We start from the raw sequence: 16,929 nt of genomic DNA, 5'->3' as shown, positions 1-16,929 counted from the left end.
ATGAGGAAAATGCCATGGAAGCGGAAGAAAACTATGAGACAGTTGAAGAGGAACCCATTGATGCCAGTGATGATGAAGAAGAAACCAGTCTTGCAGTCAAAGATGAAGATGAAGAGTTTGATTCAGAGGATGATATAAGTGATGACATTTCTGAAAATGAAGTATTTAAAACTTAACAGAAATTGAAATGGAATATGAATATGATTAAATAAAAAAATAAACTGTTTTTTTGTCCTTTAGTTTTTTAAATTAAAAGTGTGGGCGACTTAATTTTGATGTGGGCTCCTTAAATTACATAGCTTGGTAGCCCACATGGCTAGCAAACATTTCAAGTTAGTTTAAAACCCTGGGAATAGTCAAATTCTTGACTTTACTAACGTTCATAGTTCTCTATCAGGTATATACGAAACAACACATGAGCGCATTGATTGTTCATTAAAATATGAAAATCATATTTTCCCCTCATATCTTTATTCGAAACACTTTGTGAGGATTTTATTTAATTTAATTCGAAACTTATCTATTATGCAGTTTTTCAATAGAAAATATTAACATTTGCATATAATGACTTTACTTCTATATAAGCAATTTGCTGCAATCAATCAATTTTGCATACTATAGACGTATCCAGTAATTCGTGTTGCGGTTATCGCCCTTTGAAATCGATCGAAGCGCCGCGGAGTCATGACACTTCCGGTTTTAACGACGCGTCATTAGAAACTGCGGTAAATCTAAACTCTTCTCGTATATTTGGATTCGCTGTTTGACAGTTTTGATATCGTTTTTATATTGCTTACATTTAATCATATTTATACGTGTTTTTGTACTGGTGGAACTTTTTATATCGTATATTTTACCATTTAACCATGAATATAGACGACCCAGATTTTATAAGTTTAGATACATTTTTTACCTGGAAAGTTGAATCTTTAAAGGGTTTTTTGGATAAAAGGGGATTACATAAGGACGGTACCAAGGCAGAGCTTGCAGCCTTGTGCTTTGCAGCTGTTACAATGAAAGTGCCTGTGCGACCATCAAACGAGGAAGCTATGATTATCAAGAAGAGAGAGTACACCGACATGCTAAGTATAGATGGTACGGTGATCCCCGATCCACTTAAACTCTCCACAGAATGGTATGGTGAAGCGAATGGTGTTAACTTGTGGCCACCAATTTACATTTCAGATGTATCCAATTACTTTTTAGCATCTAAGGACACAATCTCCTCCAAATATCTCAAAGAGTATAAAATTGGAAAAGCATATGAATATTTTTCATCTGATTGGCTAAAGGAGGTTTTTTACCACCTCTATCATCTGCTTCTGAATTTTGCTTACTGAGAGCCAGTTGTACTCCCTCCATGAGAGTGGCTGACCAGCAGAATACTGTCTGGACTTGCATTGAAAAAAAACACAGGAAAGATCATGTGTTCTTACAGAACTCACAGTTATAAATGTATCACTGGTACGACCACCCCATCCTTTTGAAACATAGTTTATCATTCCAGAAGGAGTAATACTAACTAAGTATTTTGCTGTATTGTGGTGCTTGTAGTCACTCCATGTATCAGTACGAACTTGAAGATTTTGGGGTGTCTCAAGAAATATTTCAGTACAATCGATGATGTGCCTGACCGAGTTATATGCTGGATTTCTGAATGAGGGGGGGGGGGGGGGTAAATTTTCCCTCACCATTTCTTTGGGGGGGGGGGGGGATTAAACACTACATCACCTATAATCTTGCCTAAGATTTTTCCCCATGATGTAAAAATATTTGAAATATTTTGTTTTGAAATCCCAAATCTCTGTGCTAAATCTTCATTTAATAAGCCTAATCTAATTTTCATCAATGTAAGAAGAAGCTCATTCTTTACAGATATATTTCTTTTTCTTCCCCTTTTTTGTCTACTAAGTTTGTTTTTCAGTGGGTGACTTAGAAGAGATGGGCCATTCCAGTAGTGGACTTTAGATTGATAGGGTTTTTTCACACTCAGTATAGCTTCAAAAGCTTGTACACTAGGAATGCCTGTGTAAAATCTGATTTGTTCATCTGTCCTAAGATCTTCAAATCCAAAAGGTTGGTCCATCCTTTTTAGCAGTTTGGATTTTAAGGACTTGTTTTCAACAGACAATTTGGTAATTTGTGCTCTTAACTTTTTGATTTCTGCATCCTTTGTTATACAAGAGGAACAATGGCTGCAGTTATCATAATCATGATCATGGCTTACAGTGTTGGACACATTTGAGCTAGATGGTTCAATGGCAACAGGTTGTGCCACACAGTTTGATGGCTCAGTTTAAGACTTTTTTGCTGGGGTGTAATTCTTTAAAGTAATTTTACGTGTTTTAGGGGGCTTTCTGGGAGCACTCACTGTTTGTGAATGGCCTAGATTCAATGTTGGATATGGGTTTTTCAAAGTAGGGATACTGTCAACAAAATGATTTGAACATATTCTAAAGTCAGAATTGGGAAGCCAGTGTTTTTTTTTTAAAGGATTTTTCGGGTCGGACTCCTTTCTGTTAACAGATTTGATCCATACCTGTCTTTTATCCATTTCATCCTCAGAGGGAAATGGCTATAACTGAAATGGAGGCTTGCAAACACATGGAAATTTTCCAAAGTTACTTGAAAGTATGACACAAATTTTGCTCCTCTAGATGTTAAGTCTGTATCCCCCATTTGAGCAACCAATTACACAACATTGAATTTCTTTTTGACATGTTAAAAGACAAAGGTATACCGGTATATATACTGGTACCTTATAACAAATATCTTAAGCAACAAAAAAAGTAAATAAAACTGAAGCACAATTTTGTTTTAAGCACAAGCATACATTGAGCTGTTATGTGCAAAGAAAAGTTAGAAGTTAAATGCAGAAGCAAATTAAATAATATATTATTAATCACTTATATTGAAGCTCACAAAGCTGATAGGTGCAGGCATACAGTTAAACTGTTTTTGATGGCAGGGTAGGGTAAAACACACACATAAAGAATGCACACAAGTTGTTAGTTGCACACAGGATAAATTAGTGCCAGGACAAGTTGGATTTAAACATAATTTTTCACAAAGGATGTTTTGAACAGCATGTTCGTAAAATCTGAAATTGATTTTTAATAATAAATATTATTATTTCCTTGTAGCAAAAGGAACTTTGTCTTTCCTAAAAAAAAAATGAATTTAATATTGATAAATCAAATATTCTTTTCCTTTTTATAATTTGCATTATCAGTATAGAAAAATCAAATTCAATTGAATTTTTCATCTTTGACTTTGTTAGCATGCCGAACTGTTAGTATTTATTATAGAATCAGGACAAATCATGCATTAAAGAAAAATATGACAGAATAACAATGCACCCTCATTCCATTTAAAGATACATATATTAATTTATCTTTGTTCAGTTCTGAAAAATCATCAGCTGTAACCTGATAATTGAACCAACAAATTATGCATTCCATAAAACAAAACTTCTAATGTTTAAAAAATAGGAAGCTGTAAAGAGTCTCTATCATGCAATTGAAGAGTAAAAAGTACTGCAATATATAATGTATGAGAAAAAATTGTAGTTAGATTTGGAAATAAACCAATGATAACTCTTTTACTAGCAGCCACTATGCACCACCGAGCAATCCTGGCAAGCTGGCCTGTATCCATTGTCCTCAGCCCTATTTACTACAATGCCCCCTTTCTTTACACATGTATGTAATTACACATGTATGTAATGCCATGCTACAGACAAACCAATATCTTTTTAGTAGCAAGGCTGTAAGAGAGTATATTTTGGTTGCACCAGAATTCTGAGCTTGGATACTAGCATACCAGTATAAAATTTGCTCTACCAATGAGCTAACCAAACAGTCATCAAAGGTCTCTACCCCATCCACCACAAGTCATTCTACTCATATGCAAGTGCAAGCTAGGGCATTAACGCATAAATACTCCAACTGTTTTATACAGGAAGTAGTAACTAAGTATACTTCCTTGCAAAATGGACTCGCACAACTTCCTTTTGAAGAATTGTTATATATTTCATTCTGATTTTAACACAAATTAACTTGCACAGAATGCTTACCAAACATTGATCATACAGGGGAATATTTATGTCTTATATCATTTGGGACGTCTATATAAACTATAAAATAATATGAATGCAATAAACTATCGCCTTATAAACATCATAAAGACTATTAAAACAGCTTACATTTCATTCACGACGGGCTTTTATCTATCAACTTTCCTCAACTTTCACTTTAACGCTATCGTCAGTATCGAAACCGGAAGTATGTTTACTCCGATCAGGAACGATAACTCCGATAAAAAAACATGGCCGACGAATTACTGGATACGTGAACAGATGAGGAAAAAATAAATTAAATATTTTAAATTCCGCAAAAAACTGCTAATGTACTGTGAATTCTTTATCTAGGAAATAGAGATAATGCATAGAAAATTAATTTTATGAAAAATTTCCAATTTACGTGTCTTTAAAAATACCTTCCTAAATTCGGCCTCTCTATCGGCCTTTTCGCTTGTCTTTGTCGCTGTGGCACCTTCCAGGGTCCCTTTTTTAGGCGTACAGGGAAATAATGCCCAGGGAAGCCATAAGAAATAAAATTATCGTTTTTGCTGGGAACGTGGATATTTTCACCTTACCCGTAGGTGGCCGCGTTGCGTAACACTGGAGGTCTGACACGGAATCAGGGTATGTGTTGTACGCCCCGAACGGTGAGGGCATGCAACAATAACGCAGGCAACCCATAAGATTTTGCTTCACCATTGTCCTGCAGCTCTATTCATTCAATAATTATTTTCCCCTGGCGGAGATATCATGCTATAAGTTACAAGATATAAATAAAATCAGTCAATCGAACAATAATAAAAAAAATATAATGATGATAACGTACGTATGTGGATAGTTAGAAAATATTTATATATTGTTACATGTACATATGCTCCATTAAAGACAGAACTCTATTATAGCACGCTGATGCACTGCATACACATTTTGCACACAGGCAGATACATTCGAGCAACATGTAGTATAAAACGTTTTTCCTGAGCTGCGAAAGCTCTACATATAAATGAACATCAAAACTACTGATCAATATAAATATAATAAAAAGAATCCCTTACATATGTTGTGGATGGGTACCCCAATACAGCATGCTGGAACTGGTTGTTGTTCACGCATTGACACATTCTGCAGGTTTTGTCTATATAAACGGGTAGAATGATCAAATCTATACTACTATATTAAAATAATAAACTCGAATTTTTGGGGCTTTAATACTGAAAAGTCGGAACAGAACTGTCATTTGTTTTGCATATTTTAAACATTATTGGCACTTGAAGATTACCAATTTGGTTTTATTTTTTCTCAATTAAGCTTCGCTAACTAATAATCAACGAAAATTCCTTTAAAAAATCCGGAAATCATATGAGTCTTGTACATTAAAGAATAAGAATGTAAACATTTCTTGAACTGCCTTGTTGTTGCCCGAAACTGGCCTCTGTATCATTTATAAATTATAAAATAATTATTTGGATAATAATCCAAAGAGGATTTGTCCAATCACGGAAAATCCCGACGACGAAAATTTCTCCGAGCATCGTCTGCTAATAGCAAAACGGCAGCCATTTTATTTTTGTTTACGTAAATCGTTTTAAGTGTGCGTTTTAAGAATGCTTGTAGACTTAACAGCAACTTCCATCGTAACTCGCAACTCTTAGTGAAACGCACTTGCGTGCTACTTTCCCGTTTATGATCTACGATACGTTAGTGAAACGGTCGCCTGGTCTTTGTGTAGGATGCCTGTTCCTTCTCCAAACTTCATTAAATATAAATAGGTAAAGTAGGTATATAAATTAACGGGTAAATACTGGAAGTATGTACTTTACATGGAGACGGGGGAGTAGACAGTACCAAATATATGTTTATTAAATATTTAAAGCGGTAAGACACTTGAGTCCTTTCAATAATTTTGTGTAAAATGCATTTGAAATGTACATACCTGATTTTCCAAATATGTATAGTTTGGGTCTTACTACAAAACTTTGCACATCCATACGGAGATTTTGTAGAAACTTTTCCTTCTATGTTTCATCTGTTAGGAATTTTTTGGTGTGCTATAAAAAGACACCATAAAGTTGTCATAAGAAATGTTCAAAATGTCAGAGTGGTCATGCCAGAGTTTTTGAAGAAAAAAAAACCTGTTGTCATTTTCTATTGGGGCTGAAAGGCATGCCTGTCCGCTTTGCTTCGCAAAATACAAGCTGTTCTGAAGCGTCAAGTTTCATTCTGTTCTATAGTAGTCAGTGGAATTTTTTCTTCAATGTCGTTTCCCGTGTCTGAAGTTTCATTTTAATTATACGCTCTTGATTTTTGTTTAAGCCAATATTGATGAGGGAAAAGGAATTCTGCTCTTTTCAATTTTAATATGTGATCTTCTCACTCTTCTAAAAAAAAGTCTCTCCTACTGAATCTTTATGTTGGATGGAAAGTGTTGATGATTATTCCGGACTTTTGCATAGTTCAGTGGCACCAAAAGTCATATTTGTTTTGCTAACCTTGATCTTAATTGGTTTGTTTGGAGGGTAGCTTTTAATTTCAGACATGAATTTCTCCTTATTAAACTCACAGTTTTTTCCATGGTGAATTTGGGGTTTCGTTTTTCCTGATTTTCTTTTGTCGGTCTTGAATTGTGTGATTTTTCTTACTTCTTCTCTTGAAACAAAACTTGTATTGAATTTGTCTCTGTCAATACGATTATAGAACTAACCAGAACCAAGGAAATATAAAACACCAATGTTTTTATTTGGCATGAGCTGTTCAGTTTTTTTTTAATGCTCATTTCTACACTTTTCTTTTTTTCTTCAAGGGAGACAGCAGTGCTGCTGCAAGTTATGTTTCGGCTTAGTTTTGTTTTGAATGTTCCAATTTTGTTCTCTACAATTGGTTGCAAAATATCAACAGCATCTTTCTTAATGTTTATAGCCTGTGTCTGTAATGACTTTAGACTTGTTGGCTTTTTTTTTGTCCCCCGCCGCAACGCGGAGCGGGGACATAGAAATGCAGGGCGTCCGTCCGTCCGTGGGTCCGTGTGTCTGTGCGTCCGTCCGTCACACTTTTTTGTAAGCGCTCTAATGCCTACAAATTTTGACGAATTTTCATTTAATTTATACCTAATGTTTATACCACTATTACCTTGGTCAAGTTCGAAAATCAGCATTAGTCGATACTTTTTGTTGGCGTTATGGAACTTTGACCACAATCATGACTCAGTTTTATCCAAAAATTAACCTTGTAAGCGCTCTCATGCCTACAAATTTTGACGGATTTTCATTAAATTTATACCTAATGTTTATACCACTATTACCTTGGTCAAGTTCGAAAATCAGCATTGGTCGATACTTTTTGTTGGCGTTATGGGACTTTGACCACAATCATGACTCCGTTTTATCCAAAAATTGACTTGTAAGCGCTCTCATGCCTACAAATTTTGACGGATTTTCATTAAATTTATACCTAATGTTTATACCACTATTACCTTGGTCAAGTTCGAAAATCAGCATTGGTCGATACTTTTTGTTGGCGTTATGGGACTTTGACCACAATCATGACTCCGTTTTATCCAAAAATTGACCTTGTAAGCGCTCACATGCTTACAAATTTTGACAGATTTTCATTAAATTTATACCACCAAATGTTTATACCACTAATACTTTGGTCAAGTTCGAAAATCAGCATTGGTCGATACTTTTTGTTGGAGTTATGGGACTTTGACCACAATAATGACTCCGTTTTTTTTTCCAAAAATTGACCTTGTAAGCGCGCTCATGCCTACAAATTTTGACGGATTTTCATTAAATTTATACCAAATGTTTACACCACTAATACCTTGGTCAGGTTTCTAAATCAGCCTTGGTCGATAGACTCGATACTAGTATACTGCTTGACCGGCGGGGGACCCTGGAATTCTATTCTTGTAAACTTTGAAATTACTAGTTAGTTTAATTTTTTACATGCTTATACATACATACGAACTGGACAGAGGAGTCCATCAGTTTACTAGTGGATCTCGTTACAGATCCCGAGCGATGGGCTGTAATTCGAAGGAAATTCAGCCCATCACTCACCATCCAGAAAAAACAGAGAGTCTGGGAAGAAATTGCTGAGAGGAAACTTTATATAATTATGTACTTGTCATCCCTCGTAAATAATGAAATATTCATATGTATACACATTTAAAAAGATTTCTTTTACTCAAGTTCTGTTTTTTCTATCAACAAAAAAAAGTATAATTATATTCTCTGTGTTTGATAATCATGAAATCAGACACCACATTGAAGAGGCTGTGTACATTTAAAATTTACTTGTATAACAACAGTGTTGAAATTGACATGGTGTGATGATGATAAATTAAAAATATGATAAATATAATGTATCACAGTAATGAAATATCAATTTATGATAATATAGAATCAACGCCAGTTTAACATGTATGCGAAATTTGAAAGATGGTAAGAAAAAATGGCAAGATCTCCAAAGCCACACTAAAAAGAAGGAGGCCAGTAGGTAAGAGAAATATAGAAGTTATAGCAATGAACATGTACTAGCTATTGAATTTGTTGATATGAAAATAAGAGGGGGGGGGGGGGGTTTAAAATCAATTCACTTACATATATGTACGCCAATTGATGTTTAAAAATGGATCAGTTAAAGTTTAATTTTACATATATATGTCTTGGTGTGAATGAAAATAGTACGTTATATCACCTCTGGTTTTCATAATGTGCATACTGAGTACTGGTCTACGCTTACATTATATATCAATGTTTAATTAAAAAAAAAAAAAGGTTGAACAAATTAAAACTTTAAAGATATTTAGTGAGTAATGTCTCCTGTATCATAGCATTTAGTACGGAAACGTTTTTTTTGACTGCATGTTTTATTTTTCCTTCGTGTTTACATGTACCATTCATTAAATGAAATTATATAACGGCAGATACAGTAACTCGAAATATACATAGTTCAAGTCGGACTCGGTCTTCGGTAAATTAACTTAGGGTATTAACCTGTGTGCAAGCCGACAGTGCATGACTCCTGTGGGTGTCCGGCTCAACGTCCTCTCTGACAAGATGTATGAGGCGGAAAAGATATTCCCTTCAGTTGGTAGACGATACCGCTAGATCACCTCTGTGTCGTTCAGAAAGTCTAAAGGGTTTGTTCTATCTCGAAAAACACGCTCTCTTATTAGTTTTCCCTGCTCGTCGTCTGATAATAAAAACACGGCGGCCATTTTATTTGTTTACGTGCACGTAAATCAATTTAAGAGTGCCTCAGACTGCTCGTAGACTTAAGAGCAACTTCCATCGTAACTCGCAACTCTTAGTGAAACGCACTTACGTGCTATGTTCACGTTTACGATCTACGATACGTTAGTGAAACGGTCGCCAGAACCCTAGAAAACCGAGTCTGAAAAGAGAAAAATGCCATCCCAAAGAAGAGTGAACCTCCTTAGAAAAAGGCAAAACTGCCCTCACACCCCCCCCCTCCAAAAAAAAAAAAAGGTGACGGTAATATGACATTATTTATGCCATTGATTCAGTGTTATTTTATACTTTATTTGAACTGTTTCGCTGTTATTTCATACTTGTTTTTCATGCGTTTCGCAATAAACTAATGTTCACTGTTTATTGTCTTTTTTATCTTTTCATTCAGCAGGAAGAAAAAAAGCATTTTATAATTCTATGAGGACTCCTCGCCTCATATCTCTCGGTGACTTTAAAGAGATCGGACGTGCTTTTACAAGAAGAATGCAAGTTTACTCAATAAAAATGCCATGAAATGATGCTTACTATAGCTTAGCATTATTAGCTTACTATAGCTTTAATAGCTTGAGACAGAAGCTGGATTACCAGCCGCCCTCGCTGGGCGATTCAACACCTCATTTGCATAAAAAGTGCATTCAGTTGAACCGCCTGGGGGGGGGGGGGGGGTTATACTACTGACGTCATAGATTTGGCGGGAAAAAGTTTTATGCAATATAATAAATAATATACAATGCAATAAATAACTTTTACACACAGTTTAATTTGGAATTAAATACGGATACAATGATTTCTTTTTTCATCTTTTAACAGCACTGTCTCTCATTAGTTTGCAAAATGGAAATATATTGAACTGTTTATTGCCGCATATCCCCAAATGCTCACTTAACGGTATCTGTCGATATTCCGGGGTGTTTTCATGTTGTTTATTAACAGGCACGCGTGCCCGAAGTCGATTGCTCCTTTTGCCAATATAGTACATGTACTCGTTTCAATCTTCACATGTTATTACATATAAAACATTCTTAATGTCACACGACATGTCCGTCTTTACGATGTATTCTTTTCTGTTAAAGTTATACTTAGAGGTCTCGGCACTTAATGACTGTGTTTGTTTTCAAAATGGGAAACGCAAAATATTCTTTATAGATTTTTATAGTCTGTCCCGAGATATTTATGCGGCACATTTGGACGATTTTTAATAAAAATACACTTACCTGTGAAAGAAGTGCAATTGAAATAGTTGAAAGGGATATTTTCCAAGATAATTTCATTGACACATTATCATCTTTCACTCGGAAAAATTCACAGGAACGAAAACAGATTCCTTACGGAGATTTATAATGGGGAATGTTTACATCTTTTCTCCATTCGGAATACACTCGGAATAAATAAAAAAAAGATATTGGTAAAGGTAATCAATTTATTTAAAAACTTATTTTTATTAAAATATGTTGGCAATATTTATTTGATAAATATTATTAATGATAACACATGTTTTCGTCAAAGAAAAAGTAGTGATTTGCAGAGCTAGAGTTACTTCCCCATAGTGATTTGGCGGGAAAAACATCTATTTTTAGAAACTACATATCCTTACCTATCAAACAAGTACATTGAATATATACCCTACCAGGCATCATATTTTGGTCAATTGTACATCGGATACCTTAAGCGGGAAGGGGCTGACAAAACAAAACACCATCCACCAATTTCTGATAAAGATTTGGAGAAAATGTTCTCAGGGGTTTTGTCAATCACCAATCTCACTTCACTCGTAAGGAAGGTCTGGTTTGAGATCATGCTTCATTTATGTAAAGGGGGAAGGGAAGGTCTGCGTTAATTAAGTCATTTCTCCTTCACAAAGACGATACTGGCAGAGAGTACTTCACAATGTCATACAATGAGGCGGACAAAACGCATCATGGGGTTGACTCTCGAGAATCTGTTAAAGACACACGACTCTACGCATTGCCCGAATCCGATTTATGTCCAGTAAAATCATTAAAACTATACCTGTCAAAGCGTAATCCAAAAAAACCCAATGCATTCTTCCAGCTTCCCTTGACAAGTTTTGAGCCAGCCTATGATGTGTGGTATGTGAATGCACCCATGGGATATCATACACTTGGAAATATGATGTCAAACATTTCCAACGCTGCTGGACTGTCTTTAACTTACACAAATCACTGTGTTCGAGCCACCACAGCAACTGTGTTAGCCAATTCTGGGGTAAGCTCTCTTGAGATCATGTCGGTAACAGGCCACCGGAATGAAAAAAGCATCCAAAGTTACGTAAATGCACCCTTTGTTTCTAAGCGCCGCCATTTTAGCGAAACACTACAGCGAGTTGCGACTGGTGTGATAAGTCAATGCAATATGACGTCTCCAGCCCCTCTGTCATCAGCATCCACCTCCTCGTAGCTGTAAGGGAAGTTTCTGAGAGTACTATGCTTGGTGATGGTTCTCTTTTCTGCGGCTCAATATTCCATGTGACTGGGGAGGGCCAAATATACATTAATATGTACACTGTTCCGGAGGGGGGGGGGAGAAATGAAGAGAACCTGTTTTAATTGATTTAATCCTTTCTGAATTTAAATTGTTATTTGTTAACATTTCAATAAATATATTTACAACATTGACTGAAAAGTAAGATAAACCGATCAGCTGATAGTCGGAGCTGTTAGTAGAATAGAAATAAATAACTCCTACTTTATTTCTTAAATAAAATATATATAGAATGCCTACAGTATCTCCAAACACAGAATTATTACCGTGTTAGAATACATCCGTCACGTGCTTAAGAAAAATATATGTTTTTTTCCATTAATTAAGTAAAATAATACCTTACGTTATAAAAAAGCCCAAAAAATACATGCCTTAACTATTTATTTTTACTACAAGAGTCACATATACCCCCTTATCAAATGCAACTTAAAAAAAGTGTCACGAACACAATTTAAAAATACATCAGAAGACAGCATTTTATTTCTTTGCTTTGATAAACCCTAAAATTCTTCTTTCAAAACTACATGTATTAAGTATAAATAAATTTTTTGGATAAACAGTACCTTTCCTCTGCATATATAAACACAAACGTACTAATATCTCAGTAGGAAAATTCACGATTTCCAACTATTGGACTCAATGAGATCAAAACATTTATATACATGTAGACATTATTTACACTTGACTGCTTCTATCAAATTCAGAATTTTTAATTAAACATTAAAAATTAGGGCAAAAAAACGGTAAATCCGAACAAATATCGTTTTTGATTTTAAAGCTTATTATATCTGCTAAATTGATGACGCGTCTGAGTAGGGATCCACCTTAATCCACTAGAGATGCGGACAAACAACGAACCTTTTGAAAGGTACCGTTTTCATCGAGCGACCATCATCTTTATTTCTGACATGATTACCATCACGATGAGTCATGGAATGAGAAGGTCAATGGCTGTACCACATTTGCCTCAGCTACTGGTGTTTTTAAGGTTTGAAGCCACTGTGAATTCCACCAGCTTGTTGGAGATACCATGCACGTGTCAAAGGCCACGGCTGGACGATGCATGCGGTGAGTGACCTCAGCAATCGTCATTGTGCCGGACGATTTATCTGCTTTCCAACCGGACAGAAAGGCTACACATGAAAATGGAAATTCCATGTCATCGCTTGTAAGAATTCTCCCGACTTCATCGACGATCCACGGTAAACAAAATGTGACTTTAACATTGTAGGCAGACAATACTTTTTTTACGAGCTTAATGTAAGCGTTTTCTAACGATCTTATAAAAATATTTTCAATATTAAAAAGATATAATTGTTTACCATCCATATTAGGGTGTTGCTAAAACTCAGGACGGAAAACGGAACGGAACGGAAAATAACATATCACGTTTATCGCTTTTTAAAGGGTACAACTATTTTCCATAAACCTTATAATGCTTACAGCTATATCCACTTTAGTTCAGGACACCCAAAACATTTCTTCAAAGGTGTTATCAAACAGAGTGCCGCAGATACCGTACAAGATCTAGCAATGCGATGGAATATACCTTTTTGCCATCAGATACAAAGATGCGGGTACCCAAAGACTCCAGATATATATTAACGAAATCTCCTCCATTCTGTTACAAATGGGTTTTTACCTACTGTGTTGGTATTTAACTCAAGCAAATTCTGCTTACCAAATGCTGACTACACTAGTTTGGTAACTACTTATAAATATTTGGCAACTTCTATACTACCATTTAAATATATCTTCACTTCCATACTATAGTACTCACATTTTATAAAATCTAAAATCCATATATTTTTTACAGAATGTGTAACATAAAAATTTATATTTATTACAGAATGTGTCCCATAAAAACCAAGATTTTCCAGGACCTTACATGTACCAATGACTATATCACTACTGTCAAATACTTTGACAAAAGCACTGTACCTGTAGAGTTTAAGTATAATGACATTTACAACATAAATCCAATGTTTGTTACTGTGATAAACAGCTTGTATTTAGTTTAAATTTTTTAGGAGTATCAAACAATATTATTTGTAACACTGGAAAAGAAAGTTAAAAAACCCAGGTATATGTCGTTATTTTCACACATTCATATTGTTACGTTATTACAGCAATTACCACTGTGGTGTTATGATAAAATCTACATGTTGTAACAATTAAAGTAATATAACGAGTAGTACCAATTAAAGTATTATAATGAATGACTATGAATAAGACTTAATTCCAATACTGGTATTCGAGAAATTGGTATATTATTACATGTCTAAGACATTGATTGACCCAACAAATAAAACTGTACAGTCAAGAATTCAGAACTGATCATCAACTCCCAAAATCTCATTTTAATTAATAAAAAAAGCCAATTGAACTGCATGTATGAATATTGATGGCATGCTTGATGGTATTTAAAAACAACTTCCTCCAACTACATTCTGTTGTTTTACATTTACATTTATTGAATTATGAACACATGAGTGATGATTCTATGTGAAATTGTGTTGAATTAAGAGAATGCCGGAAATGTCCAGAGAGAGTAACTGTGGTTACATCAATATTCGTTGAATATCAATTTTCGTGGAATTCGTTTTTAAGTTGATCCACGAAATTAGATGTTCATTGAAACGCAATTTTTATGAACATTTTGTATTGAAAGGGTCATTGGCCACGATTTTACGAATCCTTGAAATTGTGATTTTCACTTTATCCACGAAAATTGATACCCTTGAATATTAATGAAACTACAGTATCATACACATACATGGATATACATGCACATATATATTATATTGATGACCTATGACGGCACAATGCAAATGCATTGATGACAGCACAATACATGACGTATGTATGAATACAATGTAAACTATCATGAATGAGGGAATATGCTGGTAAATGATTTTTAACATGCCTAGAACTGATATACGCAAGCATGGCAAAAAGAAGAAAACACGTAATGCAACATTTCTGAAGGGACACCTACCTTGGAATAAGGATCAGCAGTGTTCCCTGCACGGAGCCCACCTGTCAATATCCCGGTGTGTCGTCGGGAGATAGCAGTGTATGACGCTTAAATTCTGAAGTATGATTGTCCACCAAATACCCTTTCGGAAAAAATAAGATCTAAACATTAAAGAAAAGAAAACGGACCGTTAACTTATACAAGTCGTCGGAAAATATGATTTTTAACCTCTGTAAATTAGAAGACTTTATAAAAACAAGCATTAGCCATAACTGTAGGCGGCAAGACAGCTTCAATAAGGCAATTGCAAGGCGAAAAGGATTTTGAGTATGTCTGCGGGCGACCTGCACAAACTGGTTTTGATACCGGTGTGCATAAACTGAACACCGGGTGTACGAGCAACTAAAGAGGTCTGGCGACAAGGTGCTTAAACGAAGGCCTTTCTATGGCAACCGTTAACCCAAAATGGGAGGAACCGACGTTCATATGCTAATGGCTTGCCTCGATATTCGTGCTCCAAGTTTAACTACCATTAACAATTTAAAAAAATGATAGAACAAAATGAAAAATCTATGGTGAAAATCAAAAATGAACAGGTGTACCCATGAGAACAACATGTGTTCACTGACTCAAAACCCTGATGAATCATCCCGCCAGTGAATAAAAACTTACCACTAAATACATACAAAAGATTCATAATTTCAAAATTGTATCTGCAAAATCATTAACCAGTGTTGCCAGCTCTCAAATCAGCAAAGTTGTTAGAGAAGTAAGGAAAAAATCAAATTAATATTAAGTTCTTCCTATGTTTCGTTCACAAATTACGCACAATCCAGAAAAAAGTTAAATCCATACAGTTCGCAAAACTCCCGACCGGCTACGAACAAGATGTTTCTGGGCAAAAATTAGCAACATGTATCCGGTCGAGAGTGAAACTTGAACTAGTAAGGATAAAAAAGAAGTACCCAGCAGAGGGGACTTTTGTGACCAGGGCACTGATGGCTATAAAGAACATTGTGGCATGCTTCAGTGGATCCCATACTTATTGTGCAGAGAGATCCCTAGCCTGCAATACCCACCCGGATTCCTTCAGCACTCAGTATTTTCCATATGACAGTTACTTAAATCTGGTCACAAAAGACCGCCACAAGCTGGAATATGTTATGATGAAGACGCCGACAGCTGAAATTTTTTATAAAATTGCTAATTTATATGCAACCAATCAATGGAAAAGCTTGCATCTTAGAGTTTTTATATATGCACCAAAATCTGTGCTGTTCGAAAGAAATTTCAATGGAATATGCCATTCATCCACATTTGGAACGGGAAAGTCAGCAGTATTGTTAGCAAAATCACTTGGCAGGGGTTTACCTTGCTAAGTTTTGGGTCCGTTTACCGGACCCATTCCCAATCCAAAAATTACCGTTATTTTCCCAAATCCAGATCCATTTTTTCCCAATCAAATGTCAATATTTTTAAATATGAGAACATGTTCTGATGATATATAAAATGGAACTTGAACAGCATTTTTTCTTCATATTTGTTTTTACTGAGTATCAATAATGGACTAACTAGGACAGGGACGACTTCAGTGACACATTCACTTTCCGTAACAACGCCAGAATTTCCTCAAGAGAAGTTAAAGTCGCCATGTTTTCTGAACTATCGATGGATTGAATTAATCCCAAATGATAATTATTTGATAAGTATTTATTTGAAAGGGTTTTCCACTACAGAGTTTTACTACCACTACAGAGTTTACCTCTGTAGTGAATCAAAAGGAATTAATGATAAGATTGTCTTATAGTTTGACCAGTTTAGGCTTATAAAATACGGGTGATGTAACATCATACTGTGCATTGATTTCAACCGATGTTTATTGCTTTTGTAGTGATGATTTTTAAAATTGGTAATATTAAATTTGTAAGGTAGCTAAATGCAGTTTCGTATAAAATCTAAGGGGGGAGGGGGGTCCCAGTCGAAAGCATGATATGTAGGGATTTTCCTATTATTTTTATGCGGTGTACAGGAAATAAAATCTTTTTAACTCTTAATTGTATAGGATAAAGTCTTATCTTTAGAATGCATGTAAAAGTATGCAGAAATGTTTTTTA

At 35.2% G+C, this 16,929-nt stretch overlaps 1 pseudogene; it reads left to right on the top strand.

Moving 5' to 3' along the window:
- The first annotated feature begins 14,748 nt into the window (after window positions 1-14,748).
- Window positions 14,749-15,605, top strand: LOC128185186 (uncharacterized; annotated as a pseudogene).
- The last annotated feature ends 1,324 nt before the right edge of the window (window positions 15,606-16,929 follow it).

This window comes from Crassostrea angulata, chromosome 5 (assembly GCF_025612915.1).
Source record: "Crassostrea angulata isolate pt1a10 chromosome 5, ASM2561291v2, whole genome shotgun sequence".
NCBI classification, from domain to species: Eukaryota; Metazoa; Mollusca; class Bivalvia; order Ostreida; family Ostreidae; genus Magallana; species Magallana angulata.
This window is presented reverse-complemented; position numbering and strand designations above follow the sequence as displayed.